Genomic DNA, 8,966 nt, shown 5'->3' with positions numbered 1-8,966 from the left:
TAAAAATTCTTATCAGTAGTCATAACCAAAGTCTTTTTAAAATTCAATTCAAAAAATTAATTATTAACAAAAAATAATACTCATAATCAAACTATTTTTAAAATTCAATTCAAAAAATTAATTATTAACAAAAAAAATAGCAGTCATAACCAAACTCAATTTTTTCAATACAATAATTGAATATCAGCTCCCAACTTCTAATCCACATATCCGTATTCTTCAATTATTTCAATACAATTATTTCAATTGTTTGACTTCAATACAACCACCAATTTCTACCTACCTTTATTTCAATACAATTATTTCAATTGTTTGACTTCAATACAACCACCAATTTCTACCTACCTAAATTAATATCAGCTTCCACCTCTATTACTCCCCTTCACCACCTACCTAAATTAATATCAGCTTCCATGAATTCGCTCTACATATATATGTACAAATCATATTCGTATTCTTCCAGAGTAGAAGTCGAATACAAGCTTTGATCAGTTTCTATATTGCTATGCTATCCCTTTCATGCCAATTAATTGTTGACTGAATGTAATGACCCAAATTTTTTTAAAAAAATAAATAAATAGTCAGTGTATAGATTAATTGAGTAATATTTGGATTGGAGTGTTGTGTAAAGTTATGTGTAGAATGGTTCAATTTTGTAATAAACTTTTTTTTTTAAATATAAAATTTCGATCTCAGAAATTATGAAATTTTTATTATGTTGTTCTTATACGAGTCTAGCATGTTGGATAAGAATTTTGGAATTTAATTGTGAGTATTTATTTTAGGAAAATTCGCAGACTGATTGGTATTTAGTTTAATTTATAGCAGAATTTGAAATTGAGTGTTGGGTGTTTAGATCATGATTTGAGATAAATTTGTTGGGCCTATTTTGGTATATAATTGGACTATGTTTCGCTTATGGATGAGACCCATGACTTAAGATTCAATTTAATTTGAATTTATTTATGATTCATGTTTAACTATTTAAGGGTTGTTTGGAATGATCTAAATAAGTGCACTTTTTGTCTTTTTATGAAAAGATGTGCAGAAAAGTAGAGAGGTGATGTGATGGAAAAAAGATAAAAAGATGAAAAGATGGATTATATAGGGGATGCCAAACCACCCCTTAGTCTTTTTTAATTATGCGATTGGTAGTAACTAACTTAGGAGTTGTTATTATTTATTATATAGGATTATAATAAATATTTGATAGTTGATTTTATGGTGTGTACCATATGGTGAAAAATTATATATTTTATAAGGAATGAAAATATGTATATGTTATAGTGAGTAAAATATTATATTTTTGTGGTATACAAAAATATTATATTTTATGGTCAAAAAAATTATATCATTTTATAATTTATATTATAAAATTTAAAGATATTTTTAAAAAAATATCATTTTTTAAAAAACACATTCTTAGAAAATCAAACCCACATACCTTCCCATCATTTCCTTTTCTTTTCATTTTGCGTTGAGCAGAGAGCGCGGCTCTCTCTCCCTCTCTCTGTTCTCTATTATTGCTTAATCTTTGAGTTTCAAATGGGAGTCCTTAGAGTGTGATTTTGCAAAAGTTTTCTAAATGAAAGTCGGAGAGCTCGTTATGATCTTCGCAATGGTGGTCTCGGATTCATGATCGGGTGACGTTTGCATTTTCGGATTTGCTTTTCTTCATATTTGAGATAGGAACTTTGTTCATATTATTACATTAAAGCGATGTTAGGGATATTTTGAGAAAACATATCATTATAGGAAGCTTTGTATATATGTATTTCTCATATTTTTGTTTGATTAATTTTTGGAAGAAAAATTATGTGAAATGTTAAAAATATTGGTATTTTGAACTTAATTTGGGAAAATCATCTTGTGCTGGTAATTTTGTAAAAAAAAAAAAAAAATCCGAAAATAAAATTAAAAGTTGTATGGGTTGTGCCTACATCACATTATGATTAGAAAATTTATTTTGAGAAATATAAAGTTGAAATATTTTTTTTTTCATCTTTGATTTTGAATTTATTTTTGAGAAAAATAAATTAATGTTGATGAATATTGAGTAAATGCTTAAGTTGGAATTATAAAGTTGTTTTGGGATTAAAAACCCTAAAAGTGTTACATTCATGATATTTTATGAAAGATAATATGCTGATGATTTAGTTGTGTTCATTTTTTGTGAAAATAAAAATGTGAAATGTGGACTTTTGAACTCATAACCTTGAAAATGTTACTCTTGGGCATATTTCATAATTTTTGATGTAAATATCATGTTGGTTAGGTAATTTTAGAAAAAGTTGTGAAATTGTTATTGGTAGAGAATTTGCGAAAAATATTACCTCTTTAAGTAGCTTGGCATGAAAAATGGTTATGTTGAAATATGGTTAAGTTTGAGGGATGAGGCAGGTGAGGTTAAGTTTGGTGTTATTAATTTGGAAGATGGTGAATATAATGAACTTACTAATTTGATGAATTAAATTAGTTTGATTAATATTTTAAATCCTTCACAATTAAAGGGGTGTTATTGGGTTTAATTCCTAACTTTAATATTATGAGATTAAAAGTGACGAAGTTGACCAAGTATGAGATTTGGAGAAATAAGTGAGATTAAGTTGATGTGGTATGGTATTGGGTTTCTAGTTTTACTAGTTGAGTAATGTTATAATAATAATTTCATATTTCAAAATTTTTGTAACGCCCCAATTTCTTATGCCCAAATGATAACACAACCATCATGGCTTCTAAAAGGAAAACAAAAATAATTCTTCACACTTGCATTACATGATACAATTAGTTCCTCAATGCGATTATACGTTTAATCCAAAACCAAATAAATAAACAAATAGATACCCCCAAGGGTTTACAAGTTTCCAAGGCTTAGGACCAGTTACACAAAATGGTTATTCAAACCCACACAAATACAGGCCTTGGCTTACAAACAGAGCTACAACAAAATGAGAACCTTGTACTCTCAACACATATTTCCTCGTCTTTAGTTAGGCGGAATCACCACATCTTTTCTTAGACAAAAATCTCGTAGGATGAGCATAAAGCCCAGAAGGAAATCCTTAACAAAGTATATATATTTTATACAAGTCTCAAGAGATGAAATACACATGTTATGCTATGCCCCTTTTTTGAAAGTAAATCACATTTTCATCTTTTGAAAACCATCATGCTCAATGATCTCATGCAATTTCAATTGTTCAAAACTTAACAATTTATTTTAAGGGTAGTAAATACGACTCTGGTAATCCCTAGGTCGGTATCTACAAGTAGACTATATAAGTACTACCAAATTTTCATTTTTACCGGTATTAACCGGAAGGCTCGACACCCATCCGCACGGGTTTTTGATCTTTCACCCCGGACTCTCAGGCCAACTTATTCAATATCATCTACACCATCTATCATGACTTACCAACGTATTTACCCCAAAACCATTCCATGAAAACTTGTTTCTCAACATTCTTTTCTCAATGCAAGTTTTCAAATCAACTTTCAAAGTTTAATGTAATCAAATGAATTGATATGCCAATTTCACAAGATGAATATAAATACTTTTATTCCAATTCATTATCCAAAGAATAACACAATTCCCTCTTCTCAAGTATCCTCAATAATTAGTCATTTCAAGACTATTACAACGTTTTGAACAATAATTTTCAAAATGAACAATAATTCTCATATTCCATGAAATTCATCATTCATATAAATATAAATAAGAAAATTTCCAAATATCCATTTATTTCGACACACAAAATAAATATAACAATATCATTCATGGATTTTCAATCTCTTTTAAAAATCCCTAATTTCTAAGTTTTCTCACCAAAACTATACAACTCAAATCTTTTAAAAGAAAACTTTTCAAAATCATATTTTCTTCAATCAATGAAGATCGAAACCCATAAGATCGTTTTAAAAGAACAAGAGACAAACCCACTTTCAAAATCGCTCAACTTCTTGAATCAACAATCAATTTTCAAAGCTATTGAAGGATGATTTCGAAAATTATCTAGATCTTGCAAAATATATATATATAACTCTAAGAAAATCCCTACCTCAAGTATAAAAAAACCCAAGCAACAAGATGGAACTTCAAGGATGACAAAATCAAGTTATTCTTGGATCAAAATGAAGCTCTTGAAGGACTCTCCCTTTTTCTCAAAGACACTAGGGTGAAGAACACAATTGATCTATATGAAATCTTAGAGAGAAGGTGAGTTTTTAGAGAGAGAGAGACTCAAGATTTGAGTTTTTGAAAAGTTTTAGAGAGGGAGAGAATTGAAAAAGTGATTTGAAATATCAGATTCACGAACTGATATAACATGGTCCGCTCGAGCGTGGAAAGCCCCGCTCGAGCGTCAAACACAGCCTTCCACTTGAGCAGGGAAAGCTCCGCTTGAGAATCGAATACACTTTCTCAGTACTTTTGCAAATATGTCAAACTTCTAGAATCAAACATTCTCCGCTCGAGTGCATAAACGGCTGCTCGAGCGGACAAGCAACTTTGAATGCATTTTGCATTTTTGCTTCGGGGACGCTGGCCCTCGACTCCGCCTAGACGCTGCCCCAGACCTGCCAAGAGGCGCTGCCCCCTGGGCCCCCGCGAGTTGACTGGCAGCTCAATCCCCGACATACTCAGCGAAGTGGCAAAACATGAAAGAATTAACTTCTGATACAACTTTGCAAGACATAATTCGGGTTGGATTAGCATCTAAAGGTTTGGACACATTACCTGTTCCAAACACAGTGCTACAACCCGATAACCAAAATAAGGGGAATACAGGGAAACTAAGATACGTAACACCGTTCAAAACCATACCAACCCGAGCCCAGAACACCACAAAGAGACGGTCAAAACCGGGATCGCTACAATTTTTATGAGATATTTGAATTGTTTGGTGGTTTTTGACAAGAAAAGAATAGAATGTGATTTTTAGCTTGCTTAAATGGATGAATTGGATTAAAACAAAAATGAGTTATCAAAACTTTTATTTATTTATTATTTTTCCTTGGTTTAATTCGATAGGGGTGGGTGTTGATGATTGGAAAGTGAACACTTGTGCTATATTTTATAATTATAGTCAAGAGAAGATTTTGATACAATTGATTAGGTGTTGGAATATTCAGTTGTGCATATTGAGAATTATGATTGAACTTGAAGGTCTCGAGATTTCACTTGCATGAGAAAATGGGAATTTGATTCTATTTAATGTTTGGGATGGGGATGAGTTTTGGAAAGATTATAATTACATTTTATTGATAAAGTATGTGAGTTAGAAATAGATGAAACGTTGAACCCACTTTGGTGTTATATGTTATTGCTATTGATGAACCTATTGTTTAAGAGTTTTGGTTTTGGTAACCGGTAGAGGATTACCATGTTGGTATTTAAATGAGGAGATCCTTGGAAAGGTAAGAAAATGTTTGATTTTGGAAGTTTGTTGTGTATAAAGAATATTGTTGAATTGTCTTGAAAAGACTAAGTGGGAAGTTATTGATTTACATTTGGTAAATACATGAACATTGACATTATTATATTATCTCTTGGGATTGTATCATGGTATTACATTGATAGAGATATGGAAATTGATCACAATGGAGCATTGTGTGGTGGAATTGAAATTGTAACTATTCTAATGCATTGTTAATTGTCATTCCATTTCATTGTTATCATGGATTTCGAATTGCAATTGAAAACTGTGGAGAGGTGGTTTGGAAATACTCTTTTGATCTTTGGGGACGCTAGTGATCCTCTGCTAGTCACCTGAAAAGGAATAAACACTCCGGTCGGGGGTGCCGGAATTAGCACTCCGACGGGCAAGTTAGTCTCTGCACTCAGGATTACTTGTATTCTAAGTTAAGCACAATAGTTCTCACATACCTTTCTTCATCTGTTGTTCCTTTATTTATACTTGTTTCCTGGGCCTCGGGGCCTGGCCCATTTTTCACTCATTATCCGCTTATTTACTTGGCTCCGTAATACAATAGATACTCGGTCTACTTATTCTATTTCGACCTCCTGATCGTGCAGGATGGAGCCGAGTAATATCTGTGTCATGACCCGAACCCGCCCCTATGGGTTAAGGACATGACCGACCAGTAATCCTGAGATTACCTACGGCCTCCAACCAAAACAGACGTAACTCAACAAAGTAAAGGGGGCCAAACGGAAGCAATAATTAAAAACTTTGTCCATAAAGCCGTGCTTATATGCACTTCAAAACAAACCATACACATATACGTTAATAACCCACAACAAAGTACAGTACCATGAAATCCTTTACAGACAGGATCAGCTAAACTAAGTCAACCCATAACAAAACTATATACAGATATACACAAAGTCCTCGCCAACAAGACAAAATATAAATACATAACAAAAGTGGCGAAGACTGGTCTCATGCGTGAGACGCAAGGCTGACTCTCCAAAACTCATGTTGTTCCTAGCAGACTTCACTGGGGCTGGGTTTGGACTTCTCTTGGCTCACCTACAAACACATGAATGAGCGTGAGCAATAGCCCAGTGAATAATATCAAATACAGAAATTACATAACAATGTAGAACGACATGTTCCAAATGGCCTTGGGCCTAATTCATATTTCTATTTAACAGGTATATAACTACACGAAAACCAAATTAAGTGGCTGTAGTTCCAAACATTCTGGCCCTTGGCCACTTCAGATTTCCATTCATGTCAAAACGGCCTTCGGCCCAATCATTTATGTTAAAACGGCCTTCGGCCCATTCATTTATGTCAAAACAGCCTTCGGTCCATACATTCGTGTCAAACGGCCTTCGGCCCACTCATTCATGTCGAAACGACCTTAGGTCCATTCATATATATCAAAACGACCTTCGGTCCACTCATTTCTATCAGAACGACCTTCGGTCCATTCATTTCTGCCAAAACGACCTTCGGTCCATTCATTTCTGTCAAAATGACCTTTGGTCCATTCATTTGTGCCAAAACGACCTTAGGTCCATTAATTTCTGTCAAAACGACCTTAGGTCCATTTATTTATATCAGAACGACCTTAGGTCCATTTATTTATATCAAAACAACCTTAGGTCCATTTATTCGTTCATGTCAAACTTTTGTCCACAATCCCAATTAGCAACTCAGAAAGCTTATAAGGGAATAACCAATTGGACATTGACAAGCTATCAATTATCGATATTACTCACGGTGATCGGCTTGTGGATTTGCCCTGGAGCTTGACCCTACATATTTCATGAACACAAAGGGGTCACTAACAGTTCAATCCGTTCTTCAATTCACATATTCCTCTTTAGGCTTTATTCTTATCTCATTAACTCATTTACAATGTTTAACACATGCCCAAGAGTCATTACAAGTGAAAGAGAACGGAAAACGAAACACAGAACACATGAACAAAATTTCAGAAAACAGAGTCCCCGCTCGAGCGTGGACTTACCCGCTCGAGCGGACCCAAGAGGCCTGCAAAAGTACTGGTTACTTCAAAATTACGCTCGAGCGTGAGTTAGGGCGCTCGAGCGGAAGGCCTGTCTACAAAAGCTCCCTGCTTGAGCGTGAAATATCTCGTTCGAGCGGACATCCAACTCTACAAAAAGTGCTGGGAGCACGATTTTCCCACTCGAGCGGTAGTCATCCCGCTCGAGCGGACATAAAAAATCTGGGTTTTCCAGATTAAGTTCTTGAGCTCCAATTCGATTTTTAACCAACAAATCATGCATGTTATGGCCCAATTCTCAAATATAATCACACTAACATGATGTAAACCCCAAATCACAACCCAATGGAGCTCAATTCACAAATAATTCACATGCATGCCCCAATCTCCTATCAAACTCATCACCAATACATCTCATTCAAGCATGCAAAGCTCACCTTTTCATGATCTACTCTTGCATGTAAGAAATACACATTATTCACAACTTATTTGGTGAAGAAATGGTCATGCACATGGATTTCATTCAAACTTCTACATAGATTACACAATCAAGCTCAAACATGGAAATCTATAGCAATTCTTTACATGCATGCTTCTATTAACTTGAAATCCAAAATATACAACTCAATTCCATTACTTTCAAACTAATTCATGCTCTTGACCATCTATTAAACTTGAATTCACAAGATGATGACTATAAATGCATGAATCACTCACCAAGGAGCTTTAATCTTCCCAATTTAGCAATACTTGAGCTTAATCTCCAAAAGGTCCAAGTCTTGAACCACAAATGCACAATTCTCTCCCCCCTCTCTCTAACAGCCGGCTCTCTCTCCCTTTCTCAAGGTTTGATCAGCCAAAATGAGGTCATAGGAGAGAATGGGAAGTGTAGTGCTCAAATACAACAAACCCCACTAGCCACAATTAAAAATATTAAACAGTTTGAGCACAATGCCATTAAATAAATCAATTTAATCTGACCTGAATCAATTTTCAATTAAATTTCACCGTAGGCTCTAAAAATTACGCTAATTACAATGGCGTAATCAATTTCGTGTTCTGTGGCTGATAAGGCCCTCAATTTAATTTCCAAAGCAGATTATTCAAACAGATATTCCTACGGTGAACAGATAGAACTTCAAAATCACATATATTCACATAATGGCACATAAAATCATGCTAAAGACATAATCATACTCAATTTAAGGACCAATTAGCATACTACAGAACAGGGGTATCATAATCTGTCTCCTAGAGTGTACGCTTCTGATTTTGCCATTTATTCGGCTCCCACAATTGCCCCCCAAATTTCCTATTGACGGTGGTTAATTGGTGTGTTTGGTTTCGAATTTGAAAAGTCAAGAGGGACAAAAGTTAGGCGGCTTCACATATCCCAATGTGAATGTCAGAACGCACACGTCTTTCAGTCATCATTATACTTTCCTGCCTCATTCATGCATCTCTCACATTTAATGCGATTTGAAACTACAGTCCCTTCGAATGCATGCTTTTTCAAATATTTAAGCCTC

This window comes from Camellia sinensis, chromosome 1, assembly GCF_055761805.1.
Source record: "Camellia sinensis isolate YWXY chromosome 1, ASM5576180v1, whole genome shotgun sequence".
Taxonomy (NCBI): Eukaryota; Viridiplantae; Streptophyta; class Magnoliopsida; order Ericales; family Theaceae; genus Camellia; species Camellia sinensis.
This window is presented reverse-complemented; position numbering follows the sequence as displayed.